The 23,428-nt window shown below is 35.1% G+C and overlaps 1 long non-coding RNA gene across 3 annotated transcripts in view; it reads right to left on the bottom strand.

Moving 5' to 3' along the window:
- Positions 1-8,543: 8,543 nt before the first annotated feature.
- LOC126827816 (uncharacterized) overlaps positions 8,544-23,428 on the bottom strand; it is a 55,246-nt gene continuing 40,361 nt past the window's right edge. For all 3 annotated transcript variants that reach the window (XR_007682880.2, XR_007682882.1, XR_007682881.2), the window contains exons 2-3: positions 14,374-14,602; positions 8,544-9,167 (exon numbers count right to left, since the gene is read on the bottom strand). This is a non-coding gene — a long non-coding RNA (uncharacterized LOC126827816). The remainder of the gene's footprint in view (positions 9,168-14,373; positions 14,603-23,428) is intronic.

Below are 23,428 nucleotides of genomic sequence, written 5' to 3' on the forward strand. Positions count from 1 at the left end.
TCCGAACAGCTAGGTGCACTTCTCACATAATAGCGTTAACATAAGCATTGAGGTAATACCTAACATTTATGTTACCCTAATTGTAACTTTTGACGTCAAATACAGTGCTTAGTAAAAGTCACAAAACAGCTAGCTAGAAGCTTTGGATAATAGGTGTCACCGGAACCAATTTTATCACAGATTGTGCCAGTGAATGATAGCGGAGCTCCGTACCGTCCAAACCCAACTCAGATCCGAACTTTCTATACATACTAACATCTGTAGCGACCATGGGTAAAACATTTGCCCCAGCTATCAAATCTAACTACTCTCGGAGTGGGAGTGCGAACTTCTTCGCCTATGTCCACCAAAACGTATGTTCTATGGACTTTTCCTTGGTGACATATTTATCGTATGGCAATATTTTCCGGAAAAAATTTGAGAGTATTTCGAAATATGAAATACCTATCATCTTTCAATAAAAGAAACAAAGAATGTAAGCGAAAAGTATAGACCTCGATACAACAGCTTTTATAGGAAATAATTTTGAAAATACCAGTAAACTCGATATCAAAGTTTTTTCTTCAAGAAACGGATACACATCAACTCCTATTGCAAAACTCATTCCCCCCCCCCCAAACATATTTTCATGAGATTAAAACAAAATCTAAGATTTCACAGAATATGCACTGGAACCGGTGACTTTGAGAATGCATGCCCTCTGAATTTTGGCGCTGAGAGAGCGTCGCTATTCGAAGCGTTTTCTCAGAATTTCAGTGATACATGAAAGTGGTATGAGACTTTCTAGAATGATTAAGCATCACTTAAAGTTCTAATTTGGATTTTATTTGGTTTATATAAAAAGAATTAAATCCAATAGACTTGATATCAACTTTTATTTCCAAGTCTGTAAATGTTATGAATTTTTTCATTCGGCTATACTGAATACGTAAAAGGGGCATTATTAAGAAAATCTGTGTTGACATTATGACCCTTACATCAGAGCTGAAAATGTTTTGTTTAAATTCTCATTAAATGTAAAAATATAGGATAAAGTGTGACATAATATAAACGTGCGTTTAATGAATAAAACATGAATAACGTGAAGGAATTTTTCGGAGATCTGAAGAACAATAAATAAATGCCCAATTGTTTCCGTTACATTCCTTTTAAGAAGCCATAGGTAGGGTATTAATAAAAATATCACACACTTGTGGCCATATATGTCACAGTAAACAGAGGTGCATTTAGTGCATACCTTTCATATTTTTTAGTAATCAAATCTCTCTTTTTTTCTCAAACAACTTACACCACATCTATTATGAATGCGATAGACAAACAACAACCTTACCATAAAAAGGAAGACATTGTATAAATTCATATTTTAATACATGAATGAAAACTTTTTGCTGAAAGGCGAAGGTGCTCAGGCGAGTGTATTTTTTTTATATAAATCTCTCACTGCTTAGGAAATGTAAGTATTATAACCTCAAATATTTTTGAAAAGAATGTATTGTTTGATATGCTTTCATGAACTTTCAGTACGATAGATGTACTTTGTTTAATTTGCAAATTGAATTTAAAATGACAAATTCAAAGAAGTCAAATAGCAAAGCAACATAACACCTGAATGAACACTGAAAATATTTCTATATTTTCAATCTTGGTGTTTTCTACTGATAACCAAATGTTTGATTACTATCTTAAAGCAAAGTATCAATACCTTTGTTATATCTAAAATAATATTGTATCTATTATATATTGTTAAGAAAATATGTAACATACTTGAGTTGAAATGCCGAACTAATGACCAATATGTTAAGAAATTTGTATAGGATACCATAGAACACCAGTACAAAAATGATGGGTCATTGAATCTGAATGATCAAATGACAATGACTATGTATGACGTACAAAAAGGTTTTATTATTTTACAGGTATTCAAAGGGTTTAGATGTTTATAAATGAGTAATAGTTTACATTCACATTGGTTGGTGACGCCGTGTCAGCATTAAGTTTTCTGATATTGTTAAAATATAATAGCTCAGGGATAGAACTCGGGATAATGGTTCGGTAGAAGGATGAAATGTCTGTAGCATGAGGGTCAATCAACTTAATTTAAAAATATCTAAACAGGTACCACCCAATCAACACCAAAATTCTAAAAGAATGCACCCGACAGTTGATGATCCATTACCCGTGAGCTGTGGGGCCCGTGTATTTCATTTTAATAGACATACCTACTGTGTGATTTAGAAGAAGAACCCTAAATTTTCTCCGCCTCGCCCTTATGAAGAAAATCAATTAAGTATCACGCAAACATAATGTCTACCAAAGCTGGTTAAAGTTTACGAAGTTGTGTAGGAGAAAAGTAATGAAATGTCTAAATTTGTCTCAGTCCTGGTACTATGGATTCGACGAACTACAGCATTTGAATAACCACCACCGAAGCAACATACCTACCAAATTTAGTTTGGAGAAGGGGAACCTGTAAGACCTATAATCAAAAATGTGTGAACATGTCAATGTATCCCTTTTTAAGATGTCCCTGTCCCAATCCTTTGTATCCGATAACTGTTTGCATCCGATAAACAAATGTGAATATGTATCACCTAATAAGCATATGAATAAATTAATAAAATGGGGTTTAAATAATGAAGACGGTGTCACCCAAGCAACTTACAAAATTCGACAGAGATCCATTTAAGTGATTTGGGGGATGAAATCACAAATGTGTCTTTTCGTATCCCTTTAAACAACTTTTACGTATATTTAGAGACAAGGGTTACGCAGCGGAAAAGATTCAAAAGGATAGTCTGAAAGCATTTTAAAACATGTTTTTTTGAAACAGAGAAAGTGGGTCAAATATTTCTTCAAACAACAGTGGGATTACATTTCAGTCCTCCCTTACTGCATCACATTGTAATGTTATAGTAATGACAACCACCTTTAGTGTCGTGTTGCTAATACCTATAGTGTATTAGGCCGTCATACCTGGAGCAAAGATCAAAGAGAAATCCCACTCCTTGCCCACAACGTCATTTCAGGATCATTCCACAATTTAGATTCTTGGGATTATTCAAATAAGCCGCTGTGTAGTAGAGCATATGATACACTTTACTAAATAAACAACCCATATACTTTCATTACCTAAAGTATTTGTTCTTTCATTGTTAGTGATGTGTAAAAGATACATCACAGTATATCACTACGTCGATCAAAATACATCACACATTAATAACATATCTCATCATCACGTTCTCAAAAACTCCTACAAAATATATAACTGTTTATTTGATCGTCTCAAGTTTCTATAGAATTACATTGCTATCTTATCAATTATATTAATCATCGTGTGCAAGTAAACACTGTAAAGTAAAACTAATAAATAATGATTATCAGATGTGTTTAAAAGACGAACTTTTTGTTCATAAGTAGCCATCAAAATAGTTCGCAAAAAGAAGGAAAAACTATACAATTCTAACAATTAATCATTCGTTTTTTCCCATGTGCGATTTAGATACAGAGCAGGCCATTCGAGCTATAATAGTTCAAAAATAGATAATTTAAAATGAATATATTGAAAATTTCATTCAAATTACTTTATTTTGAGCGATTTTATCACTGTTTGAAGTTTTGACAAGATGTGCTATTAAAATATTATAGGCTTGTCATGTGAATAAAGGTGTAATTAATGGTTTATATAACATTTGAAGCCAAAATATATAAATTTAGCTTTAACATAATGCATCGTTAAGATAAGGAACTAATTACGAAAACTAAAACGACAACGCAATTACTGAAAGGCTATTTTCCATAACGCCTTAGAACCTTTCATTCTATTCAGATTTCCACTTTTTAATTCCATTAAATTAGCAGTGCTATAAACACCATCCGACCAAACTGCTTCTCAAAACCATTTATATATTGCTTACGCCTATACCCCGGGATTTCTCAATTAATCATTCGCATTGAACTGTATTGCAGTACCATTTTATTAGACAGTTATTACACTTTTAGAAAAACAAAGAGCAAAGTATTGACAAGAAACGGATTCCGCCATTTTTGGGGGGAATAAAGTATTTTGTTGTAAAGAATTTAACGGATCTAACAGGGGTGTCAATATGTGTTTAAATCTGTATGAATATGGCTCAAGTCGCGTGTAACGAGCCATTCACAAAAAGAAAGACACGAGATAAAAATCTGTATATCTTTATATAGGCATAGCACTATTTAATATAGATAATAACACAAGCTCTGTGTATTCAGGTTATATTATTTTATATATCTGAAGCAAGTATTAAACATACATTATGCAAGAGCTAAATCTGCCTATTGCGGGCCCGGACGGGATCTTGTTCCTTATTCAAAATCATGGGTCACCACGCAGCTGCCTAGAAGACCATTATTATAATGAAGACTATTCACGATTCACTCAGTCTTTTATCGTTAACTACACCCTACATATTTCTTTCAGTAAAAACGATACATATTTTGTTCAATTCATCTTTAAAGTATGCACCGCTTTCTTAAGATTCTCCTCATTCAAGGTTGTTTATCTACTATATTTACATACGTCATTTTTTAATCATTTATTTGTATCTTTTAGAGGCACATATTTACTAAGCTGTCAAGTAATTTAATATAGTTATGTTGACAGTTTAACAAGATAGAAGAGATAAGTATTATTAATAATTGTAGGAGCAATATAAAAGATATATAACGACTAGTTGTCAGTGAATGTGGTTCGTGTAAAACACATGTAATTGCTGTAAGAATTATGAAATACATTGCTCAAAATAAATTGCGTTAAAAGCGGATCGCCCCCATATTCTCAACATGTCTTGGTTTGATGTCTGCAAAATTAGGACCGACTTTCATAAAGCATATAATACAATTGAAGAATTATCGAGAATTACATATAAATCCTTGGGGTTTTACATTGAGTGCATATTGATGCTAGTCACGACATATTAGCCGACGAACCAATGTATTTCGGAGACTGGCAGAAAGCTTTGCGAAAGGACGTAAACTGCGTGGTGTTTTTGTCATAAGTAATTGACGGATCACAATCAGTTTTAGGTAATCATGCAGTTTTTACAAACGATCAAGTTGCAGTTTTTCCCAAGGATCAGCTCTGATTTATGGGTGCATGCAAACAGGCTTCATATAATGTATCTTTCATTACGCAGATGATACGCAGTTGTTAAATTATATCTTTGGAATTGTTGCCACACATTTAGTGCAGTTTCTTTCACGTTTGACAAATCAAATATGGCGAGCAACAGATTCACAAACAGAAAATGTCAGCTAAAAATTTTATTTTTGTATTTAATTTAAATTGATTTTAATTTAACACTTTACTTCTGTAAGCTCCTGAACCTAAATTATTTCAACGGGAATTTATGGTGAAGAAATGAACTTTAACAAGACACAGAAACTGGGATTTTATATAAAAACGTACTAAATACATATACCTACTACCGACGCTACGTTTTAGTTTTACTGATATGCAATAAAATCAGTTCTGCACGATTTAACACCCCGTTTGACGTCAATTTTTATTATGAATTTACGATCATATTGTGATTCAATTTCATTGATGCAAAGCATTAATTGTGATATCATATAAGTCTATATCATTATCTCGCGCTTTGAATGCCCATCCCATCCCACCATCTGATGAAAAAGGGTAAAGCACACGACCGCGACACTTTTTCATAAAAGTATTGTTTTACATTTAGTTTATGTAGATGAAAAAAATGGGGGTTTAACGTCCTACTGTTCTATACCAACTGGGCTAATGAAGACGGGCATAGGCCATGCAGTGCGCTGGGAGGGAAATTTTGACCGAACCGTGCCAGTTCGGCCTGCTCTTATTTCAAGTTCCGATTGTCATGGGTTCTTTTACGTACACGCCAATGTGTACATTGCCTTTTGCCAGTCATCCGACCTACATTACTGGCATGGGGGAACCGAGCCAGAAAATCCCCGATGAACTTTCTCGGCCAACACCTGGATCGAACACGGTACCCCCAGCTTAGCGAGCCAACGTCTTACTCACTGAACCACCACAGCTTCTTCAATGTAAAAGACGTAAATTTTACGCTTATTGTTCACAATTCGTTCAAATGTGTAATCGCCTACAAACTTTACTGGTCGTCGGTCAGTTTATATCAACTAACAACCAGGTGATAATTCCACGGGATTACTACTTTAATTTGATTCTACCTGTGAATACAACTGATGACGTCACACAATCTCTACTATCAATGGATCATGTTTCGTGTCTACTTTTAACCAGAGGACGATTTAATCCACTCCAGTCGGTCTTCCGGTTAAATCGGATGTGTTTTGATTTGAATATGCGCGTGGAAAGGTTACCCCTTAAAGGACAATATTGGTGTCAGTCATTATTACATATGTGATAGAACTGGTCAAATACATTCCAAATATAATTTTAACACAGAGATCATTGCTACGGGAGACTTATAACAAGCACGTGAAGAAACGGGAAGTGACGCCAAACATGACAAACACGAGTTGTCCTTCTATATAACAGACTGAAGTAACGAGCGGTAACAGACAAACGATCGAATTTCATTTCACTGATAATTCCGTTGAAGTTGAAAAGTTATTATATGGGACGGTGAAAGGGTATCTCACAATTCAAAAATTTTATAATGACTGACACCAATATTGTCCTTTAAAGTAGAAGTGTTTATTTCCAATGCAGTGATTACCAGACTTTCCAAGTCAGACCATTCAGTCTCTCCTACAAACACATTGGGTAATGGTAGCCTGTTGGGCAAACATCTCCACATTTTGTTCGGTCATCTGATCATTTTTTTTAAAACGGAAATCAAGACTACCGTCCACCTCGAGACCAATTGATCAAGTCTGAGAGGGAGAAAAAGAAATGGGGTTTAACGTCCAGTCGACACAAACTAGGTCATTTCGGGACTAACATATGGTTCAATTTTATTTCAATTATTCGCTTGCGCGCAGGCGGCTTTAGCAGTGGGAGAAAACCGGAGATCCCGGAGGTTGGACAGCCGACCCTTACTCCTTGTCACGTACAACCGGGGAATATTGATCGAGTGTTTGTTCGAAGTTTAAACCAAAGAGCTTTTCTATTTCTCAAATCATGTGATAAAATCCTAAACTTTCTTCATAATATCATTTAGCTAAAATGACAAAAATACAGTTTATCTTCGTACACACATTAACAACCATCATTTTGATTCTAGAATCGCACTATATAAGTATTAACGTGGATGAATACTAGAGTTGATTAATCTAGTACTAAAAATAAATGTAGCACTCAATCTTAGAAGAACCTTATAAAATGGAATGTAGTTTAACAGCACATCAAAATAGCGTTGTGGGGTAATATATTCCTACCGCATATTAAACATGAAACCATAGAAATAAAAATTACTACACGCCTGTCTCAAATTGGCCTAATTAGTACTGTGATGTATTCACTTACCCTTGACCAGTGGGATCACATACAGCAATAACTATTTTTATACAAATACTTTTGCACAAATTGTGTACGGGGAGTATATTGGTCGGTGTGTGTCTGTAAGGTAATGTTGTAAGTATTTACTAAATGTAACTATGTTATCTTAAAAACAACATGTAAATATCAGGTTACCCGACCTATATACACAACAGCTGACATTACAAAATTTACCCACAGTAATAAACTATAGCAAATATGACAATTTAAGGTCTCGGGAGCGCCACGGTATGTATAGAGTCCATTTCAATTATTGTTTTATCAGAAATCTTCGGTAAAACCAGACATTCATACGGCATTCCATTAGCTATGGCAGGAGGACTACACTATACATAACAACATCGTCAGAGTGTTTCATAAAATTAAAGTCTGTTATAAACACCGCTTCCATAAGATGAAAAAGGACAACCAAACCATAGCGCAACTGACAGGATGTCTCTACACACCCATGCGCAAGGAACAAATCCAGGCGGGGTATCTGGTCAAACCGCGACCGAAAGGTCTTCCATGACACCGTCTTCGTTTAATTTGTATAAGTGACAAAATATCTTTAGAAGCATACCAATTGCTAGAGTGGATAAATTATATTCACCCAAATCTTTAAATGGGCAGGATTCACTGTTAACGGATTAAAGTAACATTTCCCAAACATGCACAATACGTTCTGAATTAGCTACAATGCATCATGAGCTTTAAGTAAAGAGGTCAACATTATTTAAATTGACAGTCTGTCCCATTGAAAAAAGAATCCAGGCAAGAATCATCCAATCCTAACAGCTACCGAATATGGTTGAGTAAATTTGCCTTATCCAGGTGTCCTTGTTCAGTCGATGATCATCGCATGAATAAATCTGAAAAAGCATACACCTGCGTGATTGGGCTTATAAATTTATTTGTACATGTCTGAATAAGCACTTCCCAGGTACCATACTTAACAATCGTGTTTGTGTGCTACTGTCGGTGACAATGCATACTATATAACCCAGATCTGCCCAATTGATCCACATCTGTTTCTTAAATAAAATTTAAAATTCGTGAATACATTTTCAATAGTATGATATTTTATTAACCTGAATCGAATATACCACTGATATAACAGAACAACATATATTTCATATCTAAATCCAATCCAATATCAGAATTTCAAAAGATTAAGATCTATCAAAAAAAACAAATATCTTTAGAACTGCATAATCTAAAGCCCGCTAGCAGGCGACTAGCGCACAATTTACGGGAAGGCCTCTGTATTTCGATTTCCATTAAAAGGGAAACAACTCAATATTATTTGCTTGAAAATGTGTCTACAATTATTTTCGAGTTGATATTTAGCAAAATTACACAAAGACACTTCACATATGCATTTGTCTAATATTTCACAGCAGATCTGTCAATTTGACATCTAAAGAATTGGGTAGCATTTAGCCTATATAAAATTTGAAAAAATAAATATCAAGCTTCGCTGCCTCTGAATGCAATGGCTACAATTCTCTAATTTTGTCAGATTCTCATACAATTTCGGAGGAAAGTGTAGATTTCACGTCATTCCTTCTTTCATGTAGTAGGTCATCAGCTTGAATAATGTGTCCCAGGCTTTTTCCAGTTCCGGGGTCCATTGATTTTTCAGATTATTTTTTATTGCATAATTAAAATGTGGAGCCATCAACTGAAACAAAGAAAACAGAAACGTCATCAATACTACACTACACAAAGTACGATTTCTTTGTCCGAAAATGCTCTAGCTTCTGGTAATATGGAGCCGCGGTGGTAACATTGCTTTGCCCCACTTAAAGGCAATATTGGTGTCACATAAGTGATAGAACTGGTTAAACCCGTTCCAGATATAATTTTAACACAGAGATCAGTGCTCCGATAGATGCGTTATGAAGATTTAAAGAAAGGGAAATGATGAACAAGCAAGGAAAACAAGATTTATCCTTCTATATAACTGTCTGAAGTGACGAGACGATACCTGACAATTCAAAAAAGTAATTGAATGTCACTAAATAAGGGAAAACGAGAAAAATAGAAAGAGTCCGTTCCGTACTTTCCTTTGTTTTTATTCATTCTATACTTAATAAAAACATGGCAAAGCACGGACGTTTTCTATTTTTCTCGTTTTCTCCTGTCTAGTGAAAGTCAATTATTTTTTTGAATTGTCAAATATCCTCCTACAGCCTCACATAACAACTTTTGGTCTTCGAAGGAATTATTAGTGAACAGACAATGCAACAGAGGATTACTTTATGGACGTACTATTTATACCAGACTCAAAAATTATCGTGCTTTTAGGTGTACTCGTTGATTCAAAAGAAAAATATGTTAGAAATGCGGTTACTGTAAATCATGTTAATCATAAAACACTTCGCGTCTCGCTCCGCTCAGCGATATATATCCCTTATGCAATATATTCTTATGTTACTTGCATACTTTTTAGTTCAGTTAGATGAATGTACAACACGAGTCCGATATAACGCCCAAATATAAATTGGAATTAACGCTACAACTCAAATAAGTCTTTGAATGATGTTTCATTTGTGTGCTATGGGGGCCCACTATTGCATAAACCCTACGCCGAGCCACTACAAACATGGTTTACTACCTCTGGGAAATGCAAAACTCGATGAGAGATTAAATTAATGAACCAAACTTTCCTTTTATAGCAACGCACAATACCCACCATCCTCAAAATAAAAGCGTAAATAATAAAAAAAACTTTCTCGACACTAAAAAGTCGTGATCATAAAATTTTTTACAAGGCATAATACGTCATATTTATATGTTTGAGGGTCAAATCATACACTTGCACATGAATTCTTGAAATCGGACCTGAGAAATTTTATGTTTTCAATTTGAACCTCAGTGAAGCTTAATAGATCATTGACTTCCTACGCCTTTTTTATGGTTCCTCTACATTTATCTGTCTGAAAACTCTATTTTAGTCAAAGGCATATAAACACTTTATTGACAGAAATGTAATAGAATCATAAGTCAAGCGTATATTACTTCCCTGGCATATATTACTTGCAATATAAATGTGAAACCAATCGCATTTTAATCCAAAATCAATGTATAAGAGTTGAAATATACGAAATTGAAACTATATGTTATTGTTATTTTGTCTGCAACGTTTCAATTATTAATTCAAATTTCTATGACAAAAATTGGTTGATGTTGATTATTTCATGGATATGAAATCGGCCGTGCAGATATTTCATATTTATGGCCAGGATCACAAATACAAACCGGTTTGAACTCAGCTTTATCGAGATAATAATGCCACAGAATTAGTAGTCTACAGGCAGTTCGGCTAAAGCTTGGCATGAATATCGTTCATCAATTTGCGTATACGACGAGGTTGCATTTCTTCCATAATCTGACGAAGAATATCATCCTTCATTTGATTAATTTGGCAGCATACCATGTGCGTTTAACAAATCATGCTTAATTAAATCCTGTCAAAGGTTTATGCAGATCATCTGTGTAAAATGTAAGCGTGTTTTCGGATATAATCCCCTGAAGTTGTCTGTGTTACCTTAATTCTCCATGAAGTTATCTTTGTTACTCTATGTGACAAAGTGCTCTATAACTTTCATCAAATTGAACGATCATTTAGGGGCATAGAACTTTTTGACCCAGTTGATTTTTGATAATATATTATATTAACTTTGCAACTCTATAACCGAACTGACTATGATCTAATTAAACATGCAATTAATGCCATATTTACAAGCTATATATTATGATCTGATCTGTATACAAGCTCCGCATGACTTCAAAGGATATACGCATCGGCCAGTTAATCATACCAGGACGTGATAAATAGACAATTTCATATATGACCATGAGTCTTATCTATTTTCCCTATCGCCGGACGCTATATAACCAGGAGTTTGCTGATAGAGAGACGAGCAGGGATGAGAAGAGGCGCAGACGGGCGATGAGGAGAAGTGAGGAGAAGAGACCGGTGAATGGGTTCATCCGAGTTCAGCCGCTGCCACGACAGAAGGGCGGAATGGTTCAAATATAGTCATTTACTATATTAATGTTCCGTGTAGATATTATTATTTATGTTCTTGTTGTATTTATGTAGATGTTTTAAATTCTGTTCCGATGTAAATAAACCCTATATGTACGAAACTAATCTCTGTTATCACTAAGATAGTGTTACATCTAATTTATAATACTTGATGCATTCTGGATACCATATTGGAAGCCCTGTCTCTCCACTTCAAGTATGTAAGTGTTACTGTTAAAGACAATCACAAGAAAATGGTTGGTCAGATAGTACGTGTACAATAGGAGAGGTGGCCGGGGCGCCCGGATAAATGATTTCACCTTTGTCAATCAGAGTTCTTTAGACCCCCCCCCCCCCTTTTCAAAGGACAACATGACTTTTACTAGGGTTGGATACTGGGAATAATCCATAAGCAACTAAATCTATGCTTAGGATCACCATTGCCGGGATAAAGAGTACCGTGCAACAATAATATATGTGCTCTGTGTACACATCTGACATGATTGCTAGCCTGGAACTCGAGTACATAGCCACCCAGGAACGCCTACGTTTCTTTATTCTCTGTGATTCAAGAAACTGGAATCAATCAGAAACCGAACAAGCCTGCGCAAATTAGCTGGTAAAGGATAATTGGGTAGAGCTGATGTGGATACCCTCCTGTTTAGACATTAATAGGTTAGCTCGTAATGAATTGAACCTAGAGACGCTAAAGTGTGGTCTTAAGAGTCATGGACTGACAGTGGGCGAATTCATAATTCATATTTAGATCGCACGCAGCCTTAACATCTAAAATATTGAAAAATATAAACGCCATTGCTATATGTTAATGATTTAGTAAATTGGGAGCTAAAATTAAATTAGATTTAGATAACGTAGGGTTTTCTTATATGTGCGATCAACAGGACACGTCTGAGTAAGTTACATTATCACAAAATAGAACATCGTATAAAGAAAATCAATATTGTTAGGAATGGCACAAATAAACTATTCATGAACCTTAAGATTACCTTTGATTTAATATTAAAATTAACCAGCGGTGATATAATAATATGTTGTTTTTTTTAAATTGGATAAACATTATGACCTCTATAGGGTAAGCTAAAAACGCGATTTTTCGTACAATCAGGGGCCATAATTCAGGAAGTTACGGTCCGATATGCGCGAATATCGAAAGGAACCGCGTTCTTAGGGTTATAAACTTACATTTCAAGTTTCAACAAAATCGGATAAAAATTGTGACCTCTATAGTGTCTACAACCTTGATATACCATATTTTTTTTACGCTACTTGAGTACGAGGGGCGGCCATTTCGTCTGTCATTTTTGGGCCGATTTTCACGAAATTCGAACTTAGCCGTCCTTAGGGTGTAACGGTGATATAATAATACGTTTTTTTTTAAATCGGATAAGAATTATTACCTCTATAGGGTCCACAAGCTAAAAACGCGATTTTTCGTACAGTCAGGGGCCATAATTCAGGAAGTTACGATCCGATATGCGCGAATATCGAAAGAAACCAAGATCTTTGTGTTATAAACTTACATTTCAAGTTTCAACAAAATCGGATAAAAATTGTGACCTCTATAGGGTCCACAACCTTGATATACCATATTTTTACGCTATTTGAGAACGAAGAGCAGCCATTTTGTCTGTCAGTTTTGGGCCGATTTTCACGAAATTCGAACTCAGCCGTCCTAAGGGTGTAACGGTGATATAATAATATGATTTTTTAAATCGGATAAAAATTATGACCTCTATAGAGTCCACAAGCTAAAAACACGATTTTTCGTACAATCAGGGGTCATAATTCGGGAAGTTACGGTACGATATGTGCGAATATTGACAGGAACCGAGATCTGTGGGTTATAAACTTACATTTCAAGTTTCAACAAAATCGGATAAAAATTCTGACCGCTATAGAGTCCAAAACCTTGATATACCATATTTTTACGCTATTTGAGAACGAACGGTGGCCATTTTGTCTGTCAGTTTTGGGCCGATTTTCACGAAATTCGAACTCAGTCGTCCTTAGGGTTTGACGGTGATATAATAATACGGTTTGTTAAATCAGATAAAAATTATGACCTCTATAGGGTCCACAAGTTAAAAACGTGATTTTCCGTATAATCAGGGGCTATAATTCAGGAAGTTACGTTCCGATATGCACGAATATCGAAAGGACCCGAGATCTTTGGGTTATAAGCATACATTTCAAGTTTAAACCAAATCGGATAAAAATTGTGACCTCTACAATGTTTACAAGCTAAAAACGCGATTTTTCGTACAATCAGGGGCCATAATCCATGAAGTTACAGTCCGATACATGCCAATATCGAAAGGAACCGAGATCTTTGGGTGATAAACCTATATTTCAAGTTTCATTGAAATGGGATAAAAATTGTGACCTGTAGACCGTTCACAAACAATTGGGGACGTCCGGACGGACAGACGGACAGGGGCGACGACAATATACGTCCACATCAAAATGTGGGCGTATAAAAACGAATAGAGTATCTGTCATTTTCGTTGTCATTTAAAACCGGGCGTTACCTTAAAATCGAAACGAAACATTTTCATAATACATGTAAAATGATTTGATACTGAGGGTCTTCAATCCCTTGGTCAAAGCGCAAATTATTTGAAACGATGATTAACCTCTTCTATTGAAAGGGTAGATGTTTCTGCATTTCCTTATCTGGCTGATGAAAATAGATCACGTTGCAACAATATTGATAGATGAAAATTAAGCCATTAATTAACTATCTCCATTGGGACAATTAGTATTATTGGATTTGCACACAATCATATTCCCAATGAGCAAACGTAAAGCTGTCAATTTGTGTAGACCCACTTACATCGAGGTGTTCTGGACAAACTTGGTAATTAGTAGCATGCCTTTCTCCAAGGGATTTCATCATTTCTTCCATCTTTTCCATATTATCAAATCTAGAGAGGCACTTATCTACTGACGTCATCAGACGCATAGCATGTGCTCTCAATATAGAGCTGTTATTGAGTTCGGATGGCTGGAGACCACGAAAAGACACGAAGGTATGTTTAATATCTGGATGGTTCTCAAATAACCTGAAACGAGACAAATTTAGATCATTAAGAAAATAGTTTGATTTTCTACTCCTTAGGTCTTGAGGACATAATAACAGTGAACGATTTAAGTCTCAAGTATGATTGAGGAGATCACAAAATGCCAGAGTCAAAAGAGACAAATGATACATGTATAGTGAGAAAACGTCTGAAATCAAGTAGACGTCTGACTATAAGCACCGAAAAATGGATCGGTTAGATATAAGTCGATAATGTTTTCAAGGAAACAATGGATAAAATTATGTTTACTATGAAATCTTATCAAGATACTTATACAGTGTCAGAAAAGATCAATCCGTCAAGAAAAACCAGACCTATCACTGTTTGAGATATTGAACCATGTAAGCTACGATTACAATACGTCTATAGTTCAACATCCTTTGATTGATTAAAACTTTTTAAAGGTGAGTTACCAATCTTGACTACATTTAACGTTAAAGGACAATGACAGCGTCTACACATTTTCCACATGTGTTTGAAATGGTTTGCCACATTCCAGATATAACATAGATGCCTTGGGTCGTGACAACGCTTTGATGATTCCGGAGATGACACAAAAAAATTAAATCACTTATTCTGACCGACTGAGGTGGAGAGTGACAACAATCAGTTTCTGAGACGATTCCTTTGAAGACGAAAAGCTGTTATATGAGACCGCTTAAGGACATCAGTTCGAAACCGACTATTCACAAGAAGGGGGATGATTGCCAAAGAAAGGGCAGCCTTTATTTTTTTTGCGCATACATTAGTAAGCGAAGTTATAGTTAAACGGGTATAAATAAACTAGAATCATACTTCTATTTTTTTCAGGTTACAAATCACAACTCGACTTGTGATCTGAAGATACATTATGCGATTATACATTAATAGTTTAGTGCCTCCATATAAACTGTAACTATTGTCTAAAACACAAAACTAATCTAAACTAAGAGATACGCTGACAGCCTGTCTTTATATTTTCTCTTTTTTCTGATATCGTGGCAATTAGTTCTTCTTATGAATAGTCTAAGTTTTAACTGATATTATATATCTACGATTGTCGTCAGACAAATGTTCAGTGATCTGAAAAAACGTTTTTCGTGTTCAGTCCATGGTAACCACAACTAATTTTCATATTTGAATCACTTCCGCTAAGATTTATATGCTAACAGTGCCCCTGTATCAACGTCTTATTGTGTTTAACCGATTCTATGTCATAGGTAAAAACTGTGAACGCCTCAATCGCCTTTTAACTAATCACGGGTAATCTTATCAGAGTCTTATTGTGTTTGCTAACAGTGCCCCTGTACCAACGTCTTATTGTATTTATGCTAACAGCGCCCCTATATCAACGTCTTATTGTGTATATGCTAACAGTGTCCCTGTATCAGCGTCTTATTGTGTATATGCTAATAGTGCTCCTATATCAAGGTCTTGTGTATGCTACCGGTGTCCCTGTATCGACGTCTTATTGTGTGTGCTAACAATGCCCCTACATCAATGCTAACAGTGTCCCCGTATCAACGTTTTCAACCAGAATTCGACACATTGCACTCTGGTTACAGGTTTAGCAAACTAATCAAAATGGACAAATCAAATCAAATGTTTCGAATAAAATTTCCTCATGATCGTTTTGCTTTGCTGATAAGTTTAGTACATTTTGGGTAACACTGAAATAGTAGATGACGTATAATTACATAGGAAATGCGTAGTCCAATGATCAAAACCTAATCTAAATTAATGCTTCCATAGAGAAAGGTGTCTGTGTGTATCAAAGCGAATATAACACTATTAAAAAGGTTGAATTGGAAAAACCGTTTTCGGGCTATTCAAGACATTGGTGCCGAAGTATTTCTACAAAGAAAGTCATCTGCTATTCACACTGACGTAATTCTTGTAAATAATTTGCTAAGGGTATGCTGCGAAGCTTGAAGGGCGCGGAATTTTAAAATGTAGAACCCATTTGTGGCGATTTGATGAGGTCACCCGAGTGTTGGACAATCAATATGCGTACCGTAACAACAAAATATCGGTTCATGTAAGGGTCACGACCAATACTTACTTCATCTTCTAACTTTTGACCTTTGATCAAATGAATAGCAATGGGTCAAATTTATTTTGCCTATATAAACGTCTATAGATAAATATATTGCCTAATCTATCATTCATTCGCTTAAATTACTTCCATTTATCAATGTCGTCAAGGAGCTTATTTTGAAATGTTCCATGATCGTCACCCCTGTGGACGTTTATAATGTTGTCAATAAGGCCAGTTGTTCTAAAGTTGAAACTGACTTAGTTCGAAGGAGGAAAACCGTCAGGACAATGCATAAATGATTTCGTGAAGTTATGTACCTGATATCACAATCTTATAAACAATCCCGTATGGAATATAGAATAAAATGTTTTCGTGAAGTTATGTACCTGATATCACAATCTTATAAACAATCCAGTATGGAATATAGAATGCTTTTTTAAAAGAAAAAAAACTATTATTTTGCGACGAAGATGTATTACACCATTATACAAGGAAACAGATAAGTATACCCCGAACGAGAAGCTGCAACAATGGTCCAAATTTCGCCCATAATTATGGTTTCGTAATGGATTCGTATAACAAGATATCAGCGCCTTGGGTCTAGTTCAAGAGTTGGAGTTGAGTTCACTAAGTCTCTTAATAGCTTAGATGGTAGAGTTAACACAAACCGCGCGAGAAATTTGTCACTCAGCAAGTGACAGTCATCATAGACATCTCTAAGAACCTTCAGTTGCTTGTAAAGTTATGATATGACATAGATCACTAATGATTTCCCCATTGACTTCAATATAATTTCTCATCTCTTAGACCGTCTCTAAGTTGAACGTTTTCTACCACATATAGAGCAACATGTGGCAACCTTTTGCTCAAAAGCACGTATGGGGTTCACCATAGAAAACTTGAAATACACTAACCGGAAGTAAAGACCAAAAAGTCAACAAAACACAAAACTCGCCATGCAAAAGGGGGGGGGGGAAGGGAGAGAAAAACTAAAAATAACCTTCGAACGGATGACGGCTTAGGAATAATTGGTGAATTGTGTCCTATATAGTGTCCTGATGGACAAAGCTATTTTTAGTCTTTTTCTTCTTTCCCCCTTTCTCCATCTTTAGTGGCGATCTTTGTTGACTTTTTAAACACAGCTCACCAAATTGAGGGCGAAAGTTATTTTTAGTCTTTCTCTCCCTTTCCCTACTCACCCTTTTGCATGGCGATTTCTATTGACTTTGTGGTGTAAAATCGAAGAAAGGTGTTTTAATATACATTTTCTGCGGAAGGATACAAGAGATAAGTTGCTTGGTTATTTATATGCTACTTCCATTTTGTGGAATCTCAAAGTTTCCATGGTGAACCTGGAATGCACTTCCATTTGAACTCCGTTTTGTGACTTCTTTATCAATCTTCAAATCTCGATTAAAAACTCATCTTTTCAAAACCCACTACAAAAATTGACAAAAAAAATACCAAACAAAAAATACATCGAGTCAAAAGACTTTTGTGTAGTTGTATGCGCTATGAGCACGATTTGTGGAATTGGCGCTATATAAATGGACATATTATTATTATTATTATTATTTATACTTGTTTTTGAGCAAGATGTTGCCGCATGTTGCCCCATCTGTGGTAGAAAGCGTTCAACCTAACAACATTTGGGAAAACGTTAGAGCCGGTCTAAGAGACGAGAATTAACATTAACGTCATTGGGGAAATAATTGGTGGTCTGTGGCCTGATGTCTCAAATTATATCATTTGCTCTTAATGCGAAATCATCCATAAGGAAAACTTCTTGTGAACTTAGTAAATGAACGCATGATCCCTATAATGAATGCTTTTCTGTAAATTTGATAAGAGTAATGGTCATGTAAATATTTTAGGATAAGCATTTGGCTAGACTTGACTCTCATCAGGTTATAGCAATTATTGATCCTGTATATTAAATCCGACAGAATCAATTCATTGTTAAGTGACATGAGTATCATACTCTATTAATTAGAAGGGAATCTCACAGGCCCTAATACATTCAACCGTTACACATATATGATAAAAACATCATTCCAAAATTCAATATACATAATTTCAATTTCCTCCTTTTTCAAACAAATACTGACGTACCATGGACTAGAAACAAAATCCGACGTCATCACGGCCATTTAGTAGCACCGACCTATGCAACGGTATCCCATGGCTATTTAGAAGTTTTATTTTATAACGTGGAAAGAGAGAAGACTGGGGTTCGATAAACGACAACATTTAGAAGAATCTTGGAGGCGATTTCTAGATGACTGCTTTGACATCCTTTCGGATGAAAAGGACCTAGATACAATCCATGAAATATTAAACTCGTTGGATACGCCGCTCAAGTTCACAATGGAAAGCTGCAAATCCAAATTGAACTTCTTAGATGTTGAAGTACATTTATCGAAAAATGGTGTTATCGAAACAGACTTATTTTATAAGAAAACAGATACTCACCAATACCTTAACTTCAAATCGAGTCATCCAGCACACACAAAACGAAATATCCCGTTTAATCTAGCAAGACGGGTCTGTACAATTGTGTCGAATGAAACGTGGAAGACTCAAAGACTTGGTGAGCTAAAACAATTTCTTATAAAACAAGATTATCTAATAAAGCTGATCGACAATGCCGTAAAGACAGCTTTAACACTAGACCAAGATACTCTACGGGTCCCAAAACAGACGAGGGAGAATAATAACATCATGACATTAGTCACAACATTTAACCCATACCACAATAGACCGATGAACCTCATCGACATGAATAAACAGATGCTGAATAACACCAACATCATAAGCAGCTTTACACAGCCAGTAAATCTAAGGAAACTCGTGTTTTCCTTTGGCGTTCGTCACTTCCGATTCAGGAAACCTGTATTACTCAGCTATCGTAGCAATGATCTCTGTATTAAAATTATATTTGGAATGTGTTTAACCAGCTCTATCACATATGTGATAATGACTGGCACCAATATTGTCCTTTAACATACACTGGTTACCTCTAATAAAAACGGCAGTGCATTGCCGCAGTTTTGTATTGTTTCTGAATATCTCCTACTTTTTTTGAAGAGTATATATATATTTCCTGCTAATTTGCGCATATTTCTTAAGCTTTAAGGAATTTTAAGAACAACTGAATGGTAGAAACGGTAATAGGTGTTGATAATATATATCAAAATGTCTGATGACAATTTTTCAGTTAAAAAGGTCCTGGAATCAAAATGGCTGATTTGTGGTTGCCTTGCTATATAGTTGGGTTATTTACAGGTGTGGTTTTGGTCTGAATAACTAATTCTGATACCATATACACTTGGACAGTTGGCATGTCTACGATCGGTGTACAAAAGGGCCATAATTTATCTCGATGTCAAAATTGGCTGTCTTTGAGCCATAAAAATACCATCTTTCACAAGAGCTAAAATAATAAAAAGCCTCTAATAATTCATATTATTGTATGGTAATATACATGTATTGAGAGGACTATTGGTAATTCATGGTTACAATCAGATAACTGACTTATATTAATATCCAAGCAATGAAAGTGATTCTATAAATCAAGGCTATTTGTTCTCCTGTCACCACCATTCCTCAAGAAATCGAGTTTGGTCAATACTTCTGACAGCTGTTTACATAAGGAGGAATGATTATATATATTAATCTGTCAACGAGCTATGAAGTCAGCACATAAATATTCAGTGTAATAAAATACAAAAGAACACAACCTTTAAGCTGCGTTAACTATGTGAATTACTCAATTAAGAAAGAAGTTGTAGCCTTATCCATACTTATCAAATATCTTAAATTCATTAATATTCTTACATGTCATATATCTTATATGTCCAGCCAATGCAGATGTTTTATATTTCATTCATTAACTATGTCATCAAAGTAACTGCCAGCCGCGGTCTATAAACGAAATCACACTCGTGCTATAATGTCTACTCTTCGTGTCCTGTTAACCCATCAAGGGAATCCATACTACAGTATTTGTGTCAAATGGCTACAGATTACTAATAATTTCTCCATTGACTTTAATGTTAATTCTGGTCTCTTAGATTGGCTCTAACTTTTCCCAAAATTGGGTACAGCGCTTTCTACCACAGATGGAGCAACATGTGGCAACCTCTTGGTCAAAAGCACGTATGAGGTTCACCATGGAAAACTTGAGATACACAAAATGGAAGTAAAGACCATAAAACATGCAATTTACCGCCCCACATTTCAACCTAACCAACCTACCAACTCCCTTATCCTTCCACCTCAACATCATGAATACTCACCTAAACCTGGCAGAAAATGTATTTTCAAACCCTTTTCTTCGATTTTACACCAAAAAGTCAACAAAAATGGCCGTGCAAAAGGGGGAAAATGGAAAGGGCGAGGGAGACTAAAAATAACTTTCGCCCGTCATTCGTGAGTAACGGCGTAGGAATATTTGGTGAGCTGTGTCCAAATACAGATTGGTTATTTACAGTAGATGACAGATACCGCTGGAACGTCAGATCCGGAGTATTAACATGTTGTTAAAGGATTAAAAGATTCGCACTATGGAATGAGGTTCTATGAATTGTTAAATTACCTATAATCCTTTAAAGATGCAATATGTAAGATTTAGATAACAGCTGATAGCTCTCGCAATAATGGTTTAAAAAAAGTTAATGAAAAGGGAATAAATTGAAATTGTCAGTCAAATTACTTCATTCCTAGGGACGTTATGGCTGTTTGAAGAATCGTGTAGTCTCGATTTTCAAGATTGCTACCCTTATTACGATAATAAACAAAGTCTCGGTTATCCATTTTTAAATTAAATCATTAAATGACGACCGTGTTTCAATCCGTTGAAAATCACAGCTACCCGATGGCCTAGCAACAAGTTGATTATAAGCTTGTCGTGTGAATGAATGTCTAATTAATAATTTATGTAACATTTGAGACCAAACCAAAGATCTGCTATTGACTGATTTAGCTCTTACATATTTAATGTAAAGTCTGTGCTTTTGTGCTACTACTATATCAGACACAAGTCTGTGTATCTAGTAACAGGAGACACATATGTGCACGATTTTATAGTCTTTACCTCCTGGATTTATAACTCATGATAAAAATGCATGGAGCCACCAGCAGAGTTGTGTATTTAGTTCTATGCTTAAACAGACAAGTAAAGCAAACTGTTCGGTGAACCTCTACACACACGAGAAATGGTGTCTGGCATACTTAGCGAGAAATTATTCCGTTTTTGTCTGAATATTTATCCAGTTACGAGTCTATTTAAAATTAAACTGCTCTGTAATGGGTTTTCCGTGTCGTTTATATTTACACTATAGTACAGTCTAACAACATCTTTAAGAATTTTAACCGGACTTGACTTCTCACTCAACCAGTGAAATTATGAGAAATTGGAAATTAAAGATATTTGGGATTTCAAAAACGTATAAAGGAAATATAACTCGACGCTCTTACGAAGACGTGTATAATAAATAATAACCAAACGTTAAGAGATATTGATTTTCAGCTCCGAACAATTATGTTGTAACAAGTCAGGTTGTAAATAAAACATGTAAAAAGTCTTGAAAGTCCCTTCTCTTCCGGAGTAAAAATACAATAAACTTGTGTTCAGATGTTGCTTTCTGTGTCTACTTGTCTTCATTGTTTGTACAAATGTAACAATAACATTGAAAAAACACTGGGGCAGTCATTCAAGTAAAAATATCCGAACCAACGAAAAGTTTCATTCCGTGGATCCATTTAAAGTATTCTTAGTCGCGGAAATTACAACATTTTTTTTTATTTCTACGACAATCCCAACAATATCCTAGTTATTAGCTAGTCTTAAAATGGCTACAGCGCTTTGATCTAGCTCCAACATGAAATTGTTGATTTCAGTGGATTCTATTCGTTTTATAGGATGACATTCTGTCTCCGTTGAAAAATCGACGCAGTTAGCCAAAATGAATCAAACTGCTTTCCGCGGTATAGTTAGAAACAAATATAATCGAAATAACACCGCACATTAACTTAATAAAACATGCATTATGTTAGAGATAAATTTGCCTATTGCAGTTCTTTCTTTGGGCCTTAAATTATTAATTAGAAATTTATTAACATGACAAGAACATAATCAACACTCGATGCCATCGGATGGCTCCGATTTTAAGTAGATTAGAACGGTTGGGTCATTCAATGATTTAGTTTAAAAATAAGCTAGGCTAAGACTCGAATGACGAGTACGGTGGTTAAGATCAATGCACACATCTTGTCAAAACTGCAATCATTAATAATTTCGCTCAAAATAAAGTAGTTTGAATGCAATTTTCAATATATTCATTTTTCATTATCAATTTTTGAAATATTATAGCGAGAACAACCAGCTCTTTGTCTAAATCTTACATAATGCTCCTTTAATACTTTACCTCTACCTAAATCAAAGAGGTTTAGCTCCTTTAAGTCAGATTCTCCATCTTTAACTAAATATTAAAATTTACTCAAAAAAAGTAAAATTAATTCCACGAAAAAGAAAAGTTATCTCCATATCGCAATATTTTACTTGTTTAATGAATATCGATTTATTGTAATATATATCTACAAGATAATGGCGTTTAAGTACAATATTAACTACTCGTGATTACTATCCTCCAGTTATATATTAGATTAGAATGTTGTATTCCTACTTAAAAGCACTTAAGTAAATTGAGTATTATCATGTTCAACTGCCTGACTGGTGATGAACAACGTAAACAAGATAAATTTTTATGATTTAAGAAATTATTGGCATA

This window comes from Patella vulgata, chromosome 7, assembly GCF_932274485.2.
Source record: "Patella vulgata chromosome 7, xgPatVulg1.2, whole genome shotgun sequence".
NCBI lineage: Eukaryota > Metazoa > Mollusca > Gastropoda > Patellidae > Patella > Patella vulgata.